General features: G+C 37.2%; 1 protein-coding gene across 5 annotated transcripts in view; it reads left to right on the top strand.

The window, feature by feature from the left end:
* The window catches only part of BCHE (butyrylcholinesterase), a 54,521-nt gene that overhangs the window by 26,752 nt on the left and 10,774 nt on the right, over positions 1-16,995 (top strand). The window lies entirely within an intron of this gene.

Below are 16,995 nucleotides of genomic sequence, written 5' to 3'. Positions count from 1 at the left end.
TGCTATTTCCATTAGGCTCATCTTTAAATGAAATATGTCTTAGCCTGCATAAGAAGCAAATAAACATAGTTCATTTGGACATCTGAAATGGTTTAAATACAGCCCCTCATTCAGTCTATTTATCTGGTGTCTAAGAGAAGAGTGAGACAGCTCTTGCTCTGCGTAGAGGGATTGTGGGGCTCTCTTGATGCAATATTCAGTTTGAAATGAAAACATTTCAGTGTGGTAAGAAAAACGGCAGCTACCACTGCCATGTACAGAGTCTTAAGGCTGTAAGCCTGGTGCAATGGGCAGCTATCTTTTCTTAGAAGCTCAGTGCATGTTGTTTCCTAATTATATATATAAACACCTGCATGTGGGAAAATATAGAATCTGAAACTTAATTCATACTTTAGAAATGTTTAATTAACTTTTAAAACGTTTAATTAACTTTTAAAATCCTGCATTGCTTTGACTTCCATGGTGGGCTTTTCTTTTGATTTGTGAAGGATATGTAGCGTTGTAAAAACTGAAATCAACTTAGGAACAGGATCTCATTATTTTTCTTAATAGATTAAGAGATTAGAAATCAGAAGAGGCCACAGTGCTTGTTTAGTCAATGCTACCTCATACATAAACCAAAACACAGGTAGGACTTAAACATTTCCAGTGATGGAATTTGCAGCACAAATATTGGTAGGTTGTTCTAATGCTTAATTACACTTAAGCCAGTTGCAGCTATAAAGAGAAGTTTTGTGTCTGGTCTGGACATGCCTATTGTATTTCTCCATTTTTCCAGACGCTATATTTTGTTTGACAGTTTCTATGCTTTACATTGTGATTTGTGTTCCATACAGAGATAATTCTAGGCTCTATTCAAATAACCTTTAATCCTTTTTCTTGTTAAACAAAACAGGTTATACTCCTGAGTCTTTCACTATAATGCATTTTTCCAAGTCCTTAAGTAATAACTGTGCATCTCCTCTGAAACTGTAATTCATCAACACCTTGTTGGAACTTTCTGTGTTTGAATTAAACACTGTCATCCCCCAAAGAGTCCTAATTACAGGTGTCATCTGTCCTCAATTTCAACCTGATATTCCCCTGTTTACTCCTCCAAGGGAAGTGCTATTTTCTTTGACCAAGCTGTTATGCTAGGAGCTGCTGTGTGCCTGTGCATGGTGTTTAACTGATCTGCCCCAGTACCATGGTACCCCCTTCTATGGTGGCTCTGCTTCGGCTCCGAAACACTGCACATCATGGCTGGCACCAGCTTGTGGGCAGCCGAGCTGTGGCACCAGCCCCTTGCAACCCCTTTATGTTACATTCTGAGATGAACTAACAATCTAGTTTTATGTGCATCCTTTTTTTTTTTTATTATTAACAGATTTACTTATGAGAATGATGGATTTTTTATTCAAAGAAGTGTTTTTATGTATATATATTAGTTACACTAACAAGTTCTATCCCTTTTATGTGTTAGATTTATAATATCCTTTTTTTTATATTTATAATATCCTTTTTTTTTTTTAAGTGATAAGCATTTTAAAACTCAGAAAAATGACCATACAAATGACTATAGTCATCAGAAGCATAATATTTTAATGCAGATTTTATTCTAATAAAGTCAAATAAAAATAATAAGAATCTAAGAGCTCTTCCTGCTTCTGTCTTAACTTGGAGCCTGATGGCACCACTCTGTATCAATTCAGAGTGAAAGACTAACACAGAGACAAGCATTCAGCAGGGGCATACATTTTGGAAATGAGCTCTGTGGTTGATTTATCAATGCCAAAAATGCATGCGATAGATTCCCAAGATGATGTCTGCACAATGAGATAGGACAAAACTTGCTAACAATTCCCGCATCGTGAAGACATGCTATGACAACACTGCTTTGAGGCTGGTGTCACTGCACCCTCAGCAGAGAGCAAACCGAGAGGCTTCTTTATAACATGCTGCAGCTTTACAGCCTGCAGGACTTTGCAATCAGCATCTTATACCTCCCATCCAAAAACTGCAGACTTTTCCATTAAGCAGAACTATTTATTAGCGGGAAAAGAGAAATTTAGGGCTACACAAGATTCTGCAACACTATATTTACATCTCTGTGAACTACTACTCCCACTGGATTTTTTCTCTCTCTATTTATATATATATATCTCAATTACCTGCTGAGCAAAACAGAGTATACTGTCCCTGTCACCCTGGCTTAAATTAGACAACATAAGGTACATTCAAGTTTAAGTTGATTTTACCATCAGTCCGGTCATCTAGTCTGATTATCATTTGCACTATAATTAGATTAGCCTGCGGATCAAATTTCAAGTGGTTTCCACAGCAAACAGCAAATAATCCCTCCCTCTGCTTCCACCACAAATATCAAAAACATCACTATTATGACCAACAATACAATTACTCAATTTACAGTAAAAGATCTGATCGCTATTAACCCATTGTGTGCCACTTTCCTCATCATCCAGATCACAGATTCCATACTCATAGGGTACAAGTAGTGGGGAAATAATTTAAAAAAAAAAACAAAAAAAAAAAGTTAATAATGCCAAAAGTAATAGCCTATTGTTGGATTAAAAAGGAATTAAAATGAATTAAAACTGGTCATATGAAAAGTCAAAGGCCCAAATGCTCTGCAGGAACACTTTCAGTTTCTTAGAAATACCTAATAGGAATGGGGAATGCAGACAATTGAGTAGGAAATGGGAACGGACATCTCAGCCATGCAGCTTGAAGTTAGATGCTGGAGTTTTATACTAATATCTCCATTCAGCACCCAAGGGAATAGTGGCAATTTTAGAAATCTGCCATATTTTTACATGTTCTGTAGTATCTGTGGAGACCTTGCAGAAGTACCCTTCACTGACAATAAGACACTATTTGGCTTGGGAATTATGGATGTAGTAACTACTTCTGCTACAGCAAAAAAAAGAAACAGGCATTGATATTTACCTACATAAATACAGTTACTAGAGAGCACATCATTTGAGATGAAAAAAAAAAGAAAGAAAATAGGAAATTTCCTTGCTGGTCTGACAGTTAACATGGAGTAGCTTGAAGAAAGGACAGACTGGGAGGTCCGTAATATTCCTGGTAGTGCTGTTTAGGATCAGCCCTTTGGATTATTTCCAGTGAATGCTAACCCTGATGCTGGCAGGTAGACCACAGGACACAGGTGGGAAACTCCTGTGGAGCTGCGGCTAAGTGGACTGGCTTTGTGGGTAACTTCCCCTCCAGTTCTACACTCACAGCATCTCTTCCTCTCAGAAATATGCTTATGATTTACTTCAAGAGCAGATCTAAGTAATCAGTGGTACAGATTAGCTTTTACACTCTGCAAGTATGTGCTACATGTGGAGAAAAATACTGTTCTCTGATTCACAGTGTTTAGAAGAGCCTTGCTCCAGTAATCAGTCTTTTATTCTGTAAGAGGTGCAGCCAGGTACTACCCTTTCCAGTTTAGACTTCCTTTGCATTCCAGAGAGGCATTGACTGGAGAGGCATTTCCAGCCTCTCCAGCATACTGCTATTTGAAGCCTACTGGCAGCTGGACTCTTGCGTCTTCCAATGATCTTTTCACTTTTAAATCAGATTCAACATTTTGAAGGAGAAAGTGCAGATACGTGGGGACAGCCCAACTGGTCAGTGTGCCACCAGTCTTAGGGTGGATGCTGATGTCCCTTAAAATGCAGAAATAGTCAGTGATCACCAAACTGCCAATAAGTCACTGGGACTGGAAGTCAAAAGCTTCCAAGCATTCCTTTTCCATTACTTGGACAATTCTGCTGCTTCATTACCAATGCAATTTTTAATGATTGATCTTTCATTATCAAGCATTCTGACCAAGTATCCCAGCATTTCCTAGTGCTGTTACCTAAAACAGTGCTATTGTTTTATTTCATAAAACACTTTTTTTGGCATATATTTGAGAATTGAGAGAACAACACTGTCATTGCTTCCTCAATAATCTCAGTGAAGTGAGGGAGGAAAGAGGGTTATTTCTGGTGCTTTCTCAGTAAATCAAGTATAATAAAATATTTGTATTATGAGAAAGGACAGATTGCAAAACTGATCTTCTTGATTTAAATTTTGACTTAAAATTATTCCATTTACACTGACATAGGATCTCCCCATCTGATTCTTGTTTTAAGACCAGTGGTAGTTGAACATTATTTACTAGCCTTAAAACGTTTGATAAGATTCCAGCAATCAGCAAACTGAATATTGGTGATAGCAAAGAAATGTGGCTGAATTTTATTCAACTGTAAACCAAAGTGTGATATTAATACTATATGGAAGGGGGTGAATCAGGCTCAGTATAATTATGTTTGAATACAGGTAATGTTTGTTTTAAAAATATCAAGTTAGTTTTCAGTGGCCTTCTGAATGTTTTCCAGCACACTTCATTTTAAGTGGAGTCCACGGTGATAGAAAGAATTTGAAATTTCTCTTTTTAAATACTTTTAAAATTATTTTCTCTTCTGCATTTTTGATGTTTTTGAGAAAGCTTTTGAAAGTAAGCAATTGACACTAACAGGTACTATCAATCATAAACAGCAGAATGCTCTGCTAACTCTAGAAAGAGGAAGTTTTATTTATCAGGAAAAAATATATGGCATCCCAAATCAGTGGTTGCTAGGTTATGCCTTTTGCATTACTTTATTCATTAGATTTGGTAACTGTATTTTTTAGATATGAGTGACGTAAACTGACAAGGAGATAGACAAATCAGATGAGATGAAAACTCAAATAAGAATGTAGTGGAACATACAGAGATAATATTTTTAAGGCTTTGTGAAAAATGTTTCAGATAAAAGGAAACTGGCAAAACTTGTCTCACTGCCAGTTTTACAACTGCTGAAACAAATCTTTGCAGCTTTTTCTCTAAAGTGAAGCCTTTGAAATATTTCCTCCTATGTTTTAGGGGAATTTGTGAGGCTTTGATTGTCCCACTAAAGCTCTGAAGCACTTTGCCTGGTTATTATTGCCTTTCCCTGATGTTCCACTGGTAGACATATAATAAATTTCAGTGCTTTTGTTACCAACTTATCACAACATGTTTATAGATAGTAGTTTCAGAACAGTGAGAACAAAAACAACAGCCTCATAGAGAGTCCAGACGAGAGACTGAACTGGGGACCTATATCATCTATGTATGGAAAGGAAAGAATATACTGGAAAAAAAAAAAAAAGAAAAAAAAAAAAGAAAAAAAAAAGATAAAATAAACCATCCAACCACTTAATTTTCTAATACTTCAATAAGTAGGATCGTTTACTTACTACCAAGCCATTTTATAAGATATTTACTGTGGGTTGTATCTATTTCTGAGACTAGCCTACTGGGAAACACGCTGAGACCTGGTGCTGATCCTCACAGGTTCTTCAGAGAGACCACTGCTGCAACTCAACAGGACCAGATCCTGACTGGATCAGGTTAATAAGAAGATTTCTGGGTGTGAGGTAAAAGCTGAAGGAGTATAAACAAGGCATGAGGAGGGTTTCTAAAAATATGAAAAAAGATATGGAAGGATAGGTCCATATCCTTCCATATCCACTTCTCCATGTTAGGGAAAAGCAAAGCTTTTATTTTCACCCAAAAGAGAACCCATGCATTCTATCACACTTTCACAGAACCATTTCTGAGCTGTGAAAAAATATTGTGGGAATTGTATTCATGAACAAGAAAATGGTCAAACTTTAGGAAAGTTACTGCTTTTCTGTATCTGTTGCTCTACCTTCACCTTCATTTTTTGAGTTCTAAAAGTGACTCATCGCTTTTCCAGTATCCATATATATTTCTTAAATTCAGAAGCAGTAATGGAAACAAGCAACACAATACATTTGGAAATAGTACATCATGGAAAAAATTAGTAACTAGAGACTCACTTTTGGCACTCAGTTTCTGGCTTGCAAGCTGACAAGCTGTCATTGAATTTCAAAACTGAAAACAGGAATATTTGATTCAATCATCTTTTGAAAATAGGCCTGGGATACAAATCGTTTAGATTGGTTTAGTATTATTGCAAATATTGCAAAATTACACAAAGATGTCTTGTTGCTTTCCATATGTGCAGCAAATGCAATTCCATCCGTACAGATTTTGTTCTCTACAAAAGATGAGTCAAATCATTATTTTCAAACACAAGATGAGAATGTCTATTAAGGAAATGTCCAAATATTGTAGGAGTAATTGAATGAGGCATAAAACTAAAACCTAAAACTATAACACAAAGCTTTGCCTTGGATATAGCACTGGCAATTCATTATAGTAAAGGGTAAGCTGTAATGCAATTGTCAGGAATGGAGCAGTAGGTAAAGAATCTCTTCCTGATGGTGGAAGACCTAAAAAGCCTCATGATTTATTCGGTGGATTTCAATTAAAAATAAATAAATAAATCTGCTGCTATAAGATTTTTTGCTTTGTATAGAAAGCTGTATTAGTCTAGGATTTTAAGATGACTTCATTAGGACTTATCCACCCGAATACCTTTGTGTATCTGAGACTCCTAAAATGATTACTAATGTAGCTCTCTAACTCAAAGATAAATTGTAGGGGCAATAAATCAGTTTTGTCATGTGCTCAGTTATCAAAGTGAAAATCACAGCTTGAAAAGACGGTAGATACTTTTTAAATACTGACAAGGTCTGCAGGATCAAAACCACCAGTGCTAATCCACAGTCCTGAGACTGAAGAAGGTGAACATCCTGTGTCTGGAGATGTGGGCAGAGACACACAAACATAAACATACAGGCAGGAGAGAAAAAATGATAATGGGAATCTCTTTGAGGTGGGCTTTTGTAGAGCTAGGCTGCCTTTGAACAGACTAGGCTAGGCAGCTAGGCTGCCTTCAGGCTACCCTGAACAAGAAGAGAGGGAAAAAGCCACATCTCAGATGGGACTTATTCCTACTCTCGTGACAAAGAGATGAGTAGGAGAACCTCTACCAGACCTGCTTCTCTGTTGTGCCCCAAACCCTACAGGAAGCCTACCCAGGAATATTTTTTGGGAAGGGAGAGGGATGAAGAGGTACAACTGTGCCTCAATGGTTAGAATAAAATTATGGCATGCTTTCTACCCTCAATTTGGGGTTGGAAATAAAAACCCTGGGTGGAAATTAGCATTTGTTGGAAAATATATAAGTAAAGAAGATGGGAAAATAAGAAAGGGAAATGCTAACAGATGCAAGAGGCTAGATGAACCAGGAAAGACACAAAGCAATACATTTCAGACATTATCTAGCACTAGAGATTACTTTCCCTAAATCATAGTTGTGTACATGTAACTGAATGATTGCAGAAATCACTGTGAAGTTCTAATTAGCGTTCACCCACAGTTAACCCTCTTTTTAGGACACTTTTTCTGTGCTGCTTTTCTACAGCTTAGTCCTTGTTTCATCATCAAAAGACAGAAATTGAAGTTTGAAAGGTCTGCAAACCCCATTTTTCCAAGTGGCTCTGGAACATTAATCTGAAGTCCTACTGAGGAATTTCACATGAGGAATGGAAAGCTTTCAGTACAAATTTTAATTTACTACCCAACACAAGAGATTGGCTTGTTTCAGGGAAGTGGCAAAGGGGAGAAAAGAGGAAATGAGGAGCAGCAGAGGTTACCTAACACCATATTTTCAAAGGTAGTTCGATATAATGTTTAATTTTTTTTCGATCAACTGCAAGAGTAGTCAGTTGTGGGTAAAAGTAGTTAGCAATGTAGTCAGAGGATTTGTGATCTTCCCTCCCCACTGTTCTAGAAGCTACATATGTAGAAATCAGACATTTCATGCTCAAAGTTAATGATGTTACAAAATTATATGCTAGTACAGATGTAAAATTAAATCTGCTGCCATCATTTTCCTTCTCAGACATCCCTGGTCTACATCTGTATTCTCTACCTTTCTTTGAGGGAACATAAAACAAGTTCCTATTTTCACACAATACAATCTCCAAGGAGTGTTGCCTCAAATTTACACCAGAGAGATATTATTATTATTATTATTATTATTATTATTATTATTATTATTATTAATTATTATTATTATTATTATTATTATTATTATTATTATTATTATTATTATTATTATTATTATTATTATTATTATTACTATTTTGTCCGTATTGGAGCTGCTGTTTTGTGATTTTTATTTTAACTAATGAAGTGTTAAGTATCTGTCTCTCATGAATGGTATTTACTGTGTTTTTCTCAAGGAATAAGTGAATTTTTCTACAATCGGAAATTCTCAGAGGTTTAAAAAGTTACTTTTTTTTTTTTCCTGGGTATGAAGTAGTGTGCATACTATAATTCCACAAAAGCACTCTCAATTTTAAAGAGAAGAACTTTAACTATCAGATATCCTCCCCTCTTCACATACTATTTCTTTTTGAGATCATGACTTTCATGATTCTCAGTCCAAAAGTTTCTATTTGGACATCTCCCATTTGGTGCCAGAATGTAGTTTAAATCAGATTTGGAGGATGTTATAATGCCGGGACATAATATGAATGTGTTGAATGTGAAAAGAGATATATCTCAATGTGTAGATGTCAAATCTACAGCAAATTTATAACACACATAAGAAAATAATTTTATCATATATTTTTCTATTTTATTCTTAGATAGCCTAATGGTGGGCTTGTGAATACTATTACTTCTTTTTTTTTTTTTTTACACTTTCCATAATGAAGTATCAGTAGTTCAGTTTCAGATGAAACAACACATATACATGCTACTGAAAATTGTCTGAAGGTTTCATATATAGGACTCTTCAATTTGACCCAGATTTCATGGCAGTTGAAGTTTGTGACTCATGCTTTTCCTACCATTTACAGAAATAAAATAGTGGTAGTAGTGGAAAATATCAAGAAAAATGTTACTATGATCAAGTCCATCAGGACACAATGAATCTAGATGATTTTACTTGGTTCAGGGCTATGTGGAGTATCCATCTTGAAAAGAAATCATGATTAAGGCAATTACAATTGAAAACAGATCTCAAATATTATATTGTAGAATAACATCCACTACACAGCCTGTATTGAAAATGTAGTCTTTAGAGATAAGAAAAGCATCAAGTCTGTTTATCGAACAATTTCCGTGTGTCTGGGAATGAACTCTATTAATGGCAAGGAGAGTGAGAGATGAAAACAGCAATCATATACATATAAGTACAGCATTTGCTCTTCCTTACAACCAATGGGGCTGACAAATTTTACCAAAGCCACTGGGAATTTTAAACACAGTATTAATAGTTCCATGGAAATAAAAACATTTTTCTCTCCTTTGATGCAGTTTCTTTAGATTTGTCCCAGGGAGCAATTCTGGTTAAAATACTATGTAAGTTCAAGTTTTCCCATGCCATGAGAAGGAGAAGTAAGGGTGTACAGGAGATATACCAGTTTTAGTGCACAACTAAAAGGGCAAGTGCCATGTCCATTTCTGTCTACTTATTCTCTTATTTGCCTTCGGTGGAAATGACTTCCTTCTTCAAAGTCCTAGTAGGATTCAGCATATTCTTCCATTTCCAAATAGCCCTCCCCTTCAACTTCTACAAGAAAAACTAAAAAATATTGTTTCATCTGAGTCCCTGCTGTAGCCAAGAGTAAAAAAAAATAGCATATTTGAAAAGTGGTCTGTGAAAGCTGAAATTGATATTGTAGGAAAGGTCATCAAAGTCTTAGAAAACACCTGGTGGGGACATTAAAAAAAAAAAAAAAAAAAGTTAAAAAAATTCATTTAGAATTAAAAAAGCCGAAGTTGTAGTGGTACCTCTCATGCCTAGTCAGAAATGACATAAACATGAACTGTGAATATTCGCTCTAGAACTTGGAGTCTTGGAGAAGGTATGAAATCATCATAGTAAGCTGTCCAGAAGGAGAGAAGCTTCTTTTGTAAAGAACTGCAGGTATTTCTCATGCTGGGATCTGATCCAGAGCTTTCTGAAAATAAATCTCTTCCATTTATGTGGTTTTGGGTCAGCCCCTAAGTCAAAAAGTGTTGAACTGGTCTTCAAACACCATACAAAATAATAAATCAGATGTAAGGCATGTTAAGCACAAGGAATAAAGTACTTCTGAAAAAATCTTTACTGCTTTATCTCAATACATAACTGAAGAAGTATAAAGGACTATGGTTATATTATATAGGTATGTCATATTAGGTATTTATCATATACAATATAAGGGGATTGTTAGCTAGAGTGAGTGATAAATATTTCTTAAAAGTCAGAATAAACCATACTTTTTGTATTTTGAAACTATTTCCACATTGTTTCCAAAATTTCACCCATTCTCCTGAATTCAATTTAACTTCAAATATTTTTTTCTTCTTGACAATGCAACTACATTGAAGATTATTCTGTGGTCATTTCCAGACTTTCCTTTCTTTCCTTTGGCCAGAAATAATGCTCTCAACATTCTCAGTCTCTTCCTTACACCCTCATTAAAACTCTGCAGAACATGCATGCTTTTGGGATATACCATCCAAGATACTGTGGGGTCTCTGAATGTCGTGGGTTTAGGACTGTAGTAGAGACTTGCTGAGAAGCCAGGAGACACAGGTCTGACAGCTCTCACTCAGAGGGACTCAGAGGATATCAGGACAACAGTGTGCTCATTTAAATCAGTATGATTCAAGCTAAATTTAGAGAAATGCCTGTTCAGGTTTATCTTCACAGTTGCTCAGGAAAAGACATTTTACCTCACTTTCAAGTTTCTAGCACAGGTAACTCTTAGGCAGAGCAGTAGGACTACTGTTCCAGACCTTGTATAATAATCACATCTCATCACATGCTATAAAGACAGCAGAGTTTGGGGCAGCGGTTCCTGAAATAGCACCAAGCTTTGCTGGAACATTTTCACGATGCAGGAGACCTACGTGCAGGGGTGCTAGCGTGGGCCCAGGAGGTTGGAAATACTCTGCTGGTGTCTGAAGGGCTTATTAACTCTGGCTCGGCTGACCTGACTTATTATTACTGCTGATACCAGAGCAGAGTCCAATCCTGGAGCCAGGGATTTGAGGGACTGAGCTCCTAAATGCATTGCCAGCATGCCCAAAGAGCTAAGACAGAAGATCCCGGATCTAAATGTCTCAAATACTACATTATCTATGGCCAATATCTCAAGACCTTCCTTCCTTGTCAATCCTTTATATATAGCAGGAATTCACAAATAAGCATGAAGACATGCACAAGCAAGAAGAATTTAAATTGGATGGGTGCTTCATGAGTCTGTTTTGAGCAGAACACAATAAGACCAAAAAAGAAGCAACAGCTTGTTGCTTCATTTCCTGAAACCGATATCATCTGTAATAATGCATACCAGGACAAATTATAGTTTAAGATTTAAACACACCATGGCTGTCACCAAGCTGGAATCTGGAAGGAATATCCTGAGCTTTATTTAGCCTGTGAAGATGTAAGAAAGCCTAGCTGCAAAGGTCCTCCTCCAATTTCTGTCAGTTAAAAAGCATGCCAGCTGGATTCTACAGGTTTCTTCAAGGATCAGCAGAAGAAATAATGTTTATCTTCAATATTACTTGCAAAGCAGTTTCCTTTTGCTGTGACTTGGAGGCACTTTATAGTCACTAGATAATGAACTCATGTTTGTAATCTGTGAGTGAGAGCTGAGAACAACAAAAAATAATGAACTTTCCATAAACAACTGCTTGAGAAAAGCAATTTGAAGGATTCAACCCCGCAACCTCTCTCAAACTTGTAATACTTAATCATCTGAGTCCTTTCATTCAGTACCGTGGGAATCTGAGTAGGGCTCAACAATCACATAATCGGGACCAATGATTTTCAAGTAATGTTAAGGAACTATTAAATAACAAAGTTTTAATTACTACAGATTTTCAGAAGCTGGTTACTATTTTCTTGCAAGGATTAAATTCTAATAAACAAATCAATGTTTTAAAATGCAATCAGGATTTATTTATTTTCCAAACTCCCCTATTCTTCGTAGTGCCTGAAGAGCACAGGCCTGACACCTTGAGATTGCTGAGGCTATGAGGCTGCAAAGAAGCTTAGTGTATAAAACAGATAATCGTGAATGCTTTCCAATCACCCAGTATTCCACAGGCTGACAATAGCCCTGTCTGAGTTGTCACCTTTCAGTATGGTAGATTTTAGAGCTTGGTTATTATAAATGGCACCACTCAGACCTTTCAGCTGATAGATTAGATAGTTGTTGTCTTTCCCATTAGTCTAAAAGGATAAAGACCTTAAGAGGATATTTAAAAATAAAATATTAAGCATGGCAGGACATTTGCAGAGGTTCCATCAGTTCAATAGATAGGATGGTTAGTGATTAGCTGATATTAAGGAATACCCTGGAGAGCTGCCTCAATTAAATAAAAACTAGCAAGGTAACTTGTTATGCAGTATTATGTACCAACCAACATCAAAACTAATGTATGTATTCATGAAGTGATAGCATGTCAGCTTTCCAACTCACTTATTTAGGAGTGACACTTCCCCTTGCCTTGTTATTCTAAATGAGCCAATCTGTAAACTTTAGATAATGAACAGGAAAGTGCCTCTGTCATCTTGTCTTTGCTTTGCAGTTTCTAATAGCAGAAAGCCTCAAAGAGTACATTTTAGTGTAAAATATTTTGGCACAATACTGAGATTTTGTCCAGGGAGTCCATCAAGTCCTCTTAGTGGATAGTAAATGATTAGCTGACTTGGGAAAATGTTCTGAATAGCTGTCTGAATTTAAAAAATCTGAAAGTAAGTTCATTATACTGAATCGTACATATGTGGCCCCAACTGGTGATGTTATTTGCATCAGATGCAATCTACGTATTCACACAGTGAGAGCCTTTTGGATTTATATAGCCTTCAATTGCTGAATGGAAAGTTTATGCAACAGTCTGAGCTTCAGGGGATGTTTTTACAGTTAGAATTTTTTTTACAGGTTTTACAGATGCTTTTCATCCTTTCCCATGCTAACTTCTCTAAGGATAGTTTCCAGAACAGGTTAATTTTCTTTTTACAATAGGTAGGCCTGTTCCTCAGGTTTTTGAGTTGTTAATGCTGTGACCCTCTCTGGTGTCTAGTTAACAGCGAACCATCTGAAACTAACAGTCTGGTATGAAGACACCGGCGTTAAGCCAAATTGTTTGAAGGTTTGAGAAGATTCAGCAAGTACTTAACAGTAAGCTGCTCGTCTTTTTAATAAGACTGGGCTGGAAAGTATCTGTTAAACTCCCAGCACTAGGTGAGGAGCAAGGCCTTACACAGACTATTCCCCCACCATTCCCCTGAGGACTGCACCACCACCCCGAGTTGCTGTTAACCTGGCAGCGGTTGTGTTGCGACAAGAAAATGAACACAGGTATAAATATCATGCATTATGGCCTTTGGAAATTATGTGAGATATCTGGAGACATTTGCCTGACTAATGCTGCAAACACTTCCTGCCCCTCGACCCTGAGCTCCATGAGCACGTGGGCAGCCCAGCACGCCTGGTGCACCTCTGATGCTTGCCAGCTAATTAGGAGTGAAAAAGAGTGAAAGGAAGGAAAACAACAACATGTTCTCTTCCATGATGGAGGAAAAAACAAAACAAAACAAAACAAAAAAAAACATCTATTTGTTTCAAATGCTAAGTACTGAAAGGTATTTGTTTGGGTGCTTTGTTTAGTGCCAACGTGATTAATGGAGGAGTTCTACACAGCGTAACCATTAATAAATCAGTCGTAAAACTATTTTTAGTCGTAAAAATATTTTTAGGATACAAATCTCATGGCCTTTCTTCAAAATGTATGATATCCTCAATGAGATCACTCGTTGACTGAGGCACGGGCAGGAGGGAGTCATGCTTTGTCCCCATTACAGAAAGAGTAAAACATTTGCCATAGCCCATCCCTCGGAAGAGCAATGAGTTGGAGGCCAGAGCTTTGGTGGGGACCTATCACATGGTGATCTTTATCCAGGAGCCCTTACCACACTATCATTAAAAAAAAAATAATAATAATAATAATAATAATTTCATTATTATGAAATGGATATGTTTACTCATGGTGCCATTACAGCTTAGTCTGTGGTACCATGTTAGGTGGGAACCTTGTTTTGGTTAGAAACAGTTTGACTTTTCTTCCCACCCCTTACTCATGGATATCAGCAGTTAACACTATAGCCCAGTTGATGTTTCCTTATCCTTTTACTCATTTTGTACCTTAAATTTCTCTGCCTTGTGCTATCTTACTTCTCTTTACTTGGCAGAAAATGCATTAGAAGAAAACAACCAAAATTTACAATGGTACAGAAAAACCTTTTAGTTGTGTACTTCTACAAGTGCAAACTCAAAGTATATTTTCAATTTCATTCACTACTATTAGGATTTATACCTGTGCTGGGCTGTTGCACAAGGGCATGTAGGAGTGGAAACCATGCTGCTGCCTTGTCTGTGCTGCTGTCCATGTGGCTGCTGAGAAGCTACCTCGGGTACATCTGCATGAGATTTCATCAACTCTTTCTGTTGGCAGTAAAGATATGCTGAAGCATTCCCCTTCCCAGAGCTGCCCTAGGGTGAAACAGTGGCAGTGTTTTTCTTACGTGGTGCTGAACTGACTATTTCCATAATTCTTAAAGACTTTGTTATGCCACTGTAGAAAATGCATGAGAGTCAGGGTTACTGCTGCTGTGGCATTCCCAGTTATCTGGGAGGCAGATCCCCCTCCCTGTTATCTTGTGCCCATGGTAACACAGTGTAAAATGGCATGCCATGAAAAACAGCTGATTGCCAGTACTGCCTGATAGCTGCAAGGAGCCATGAAAGCTAATAAAAATGATTCACATTCCCTCTCTCCTCCTTTTAAACCAACTGTTTAAAAGAAAAGAGGGCAAAATTGAGAGCGAGCATCAGCAGATACAACCCTGGTGAAGTCAATAAAGTTGCACCTAGCAGGAACAGGTCTCCATTTGATTTCAATTCTTACTGCACAGGGGAAGCAGAGGGTGCAGCGGCATTACCATAACCTTTCATTAATCTCAGCGGGCAGCTCATTCAGCTAACGAGACACATGCCAGCAGAATGTCAGTGTGGTGGTAACCTGCAGAAGGCACCGAGGAGGAAAATGTCTCACTGTGCACTGTCTTTGGCTGGGGTGGTTGCTGCTACTCTGATGAGAGCAGCAGAGAGGTAAGCTGTGCATGGAGAAGCCACCTTCCCACTGCTTCATAGATCAGGGAGGAATGGGATATTCTCTACGGGGTGAACTGGAGGCAAGCGAGCTTGCTGCGCTCATCTCAGAGAGGGTCGGATGGAAGCCAGCAGCAACTGAAGAGACAATTAAGAGCAATAACATGCTGCTCAGGGGAAATTAGTATGTGCTTCCTCTCAGGGAGCAATATCTCTATGAACAGCTGCAGCCAGGCAGAAGCAGTATTTGTCTGTGGTCTTCCAGGCAGGCCTATCTGGAGGAAGGGGCTACCAGGGACTGCAGGCAGAGCTGTGTTTCAGCTTCTGAATCTCTTAGTGAGGTTGGGTTGATATAATTCACCCATGTTAGATAGCTAAAAGGATGTTTTTGTTGTTGTTGTTTAGTTGTTGTTGTTGTTTTCTCTAGAGAAACACACAAGGTATTAACCTGATCCTTTTACAAACAGAGCAGCCAAATAGGAATAGAGTGAAAGCCTGGGACAATCTAAGCTAGCATGTGGTGCAGTTAGTGTTTACAACACTCATTAAGAAGGTAAATTATGCCTAAACCATTTTCCAAGACAGCTAGCACAGATTTTTATTTTTTATTTTTTTTTCTTTATGGACTATATCAAAGTATAATGTAACCGTACAAAGGAAGCACTCTGTTAAATGGTGATACCACAGCAGAGTGAAAACAATTCAAAGTTCACTCCTCAAAATAAAAACTGTATTTTACAGAGACATTATATTGTATGTGCTTACAAAATAATAATAATAAAAAACTAGTTAGGTGTTGAATTAATTTTTTCTGTATGTGTTTGATAAGCCATCTGTAATACTGAATATTATGTTCTGCCTGACATGTCAATATTAACAAATATTCAGTAAATTAGTATGGTTTTCCAGGCTATATTGATCATATTAATGAGAATGGTAATGCGGGTATGTTTATTATGATTAACAGAACTCTGTTCAGGTTATTGGATTCAGTCTGCACCAAATTAACATTCTCTTTCTGAGGTTTTTGAATAAGAACATAAAATATCCAGAAATTATCACTGAATAAGCTCCTCTGAAACCCTCTTCACTCCTGCTTTGTCAAACCTTGAATGTTTACTAGGAATGAGTCTTGAGAATTGAATGTTATTGACAGTTATGGCTGTACAATACCCAAAGAGGGAGGGTATGATCTTAGTAACAGTAAACAATAACAAGCAAATTCCACTAAGCAGAGGATTAAAATAAGGCTCACGAACTTCAGTGGGAGCATATGTATGTGTGAAGGTAGTACACAACAACTTCAGTGGAGATTGAGCCCCCAAAGTACTCTGTTTTTCAAGTTAATGAGAAAATAAGTTTGGCTGCCTTAAACACATACCTTAGTGAAATAACTAAGTGAACTTCAGTACCACTGTCAGAAAGTAGAGAAAATCCAGCCTACACTTCAGGGCACATGTAAAGAAGAAAGAATAACAGAAATATTGAAACAAATTCTGTTTACATCAAAGTTTAAACACAAGGTTGTTCTTTTCTCCTTCTCTTCTCTAGGAGCAATTCAAATAATTGCACTTAATTGTGTCAAGACTCACTCCTGCACACAATAAAAGGTGTATAGAAAATAAGCTAGTTGCTTCTTAAAGTATTCATTGAAGAAGCTTGCATTCTCTCTGAACAAAAGGAAAGTCTTCCCTAACTAGAGCTTACAGATAGGGACAGAAGTCTAAGAAATGATATTAGTGTTTGAAGAAGTAAATGCACAAGATCCGTCCTAAGATGTGTGGCCCAAGCCCTGCATGATGCAATTTCAGAGATAGGGTTGTGGAGTATATTGGGTCCCTTTCTGTTTGGGGTTTTTTAATT

This window comes from Anas acuta, chromosome 9 (assembly GCF_963932015.1).
Source record: "Anas acuta chromosome 9, bAnaAcu1.1, whole genome shotgun sequence".
Taxonomy (NCBI): Eukaryota; Metazoa; Chordata; class Aves; order Anseriformes; family Anatidae; genus Anas; species Anas acuta.
This window is presented reverse-complemented; position numbering and strand designations above follow the sequence as displayed.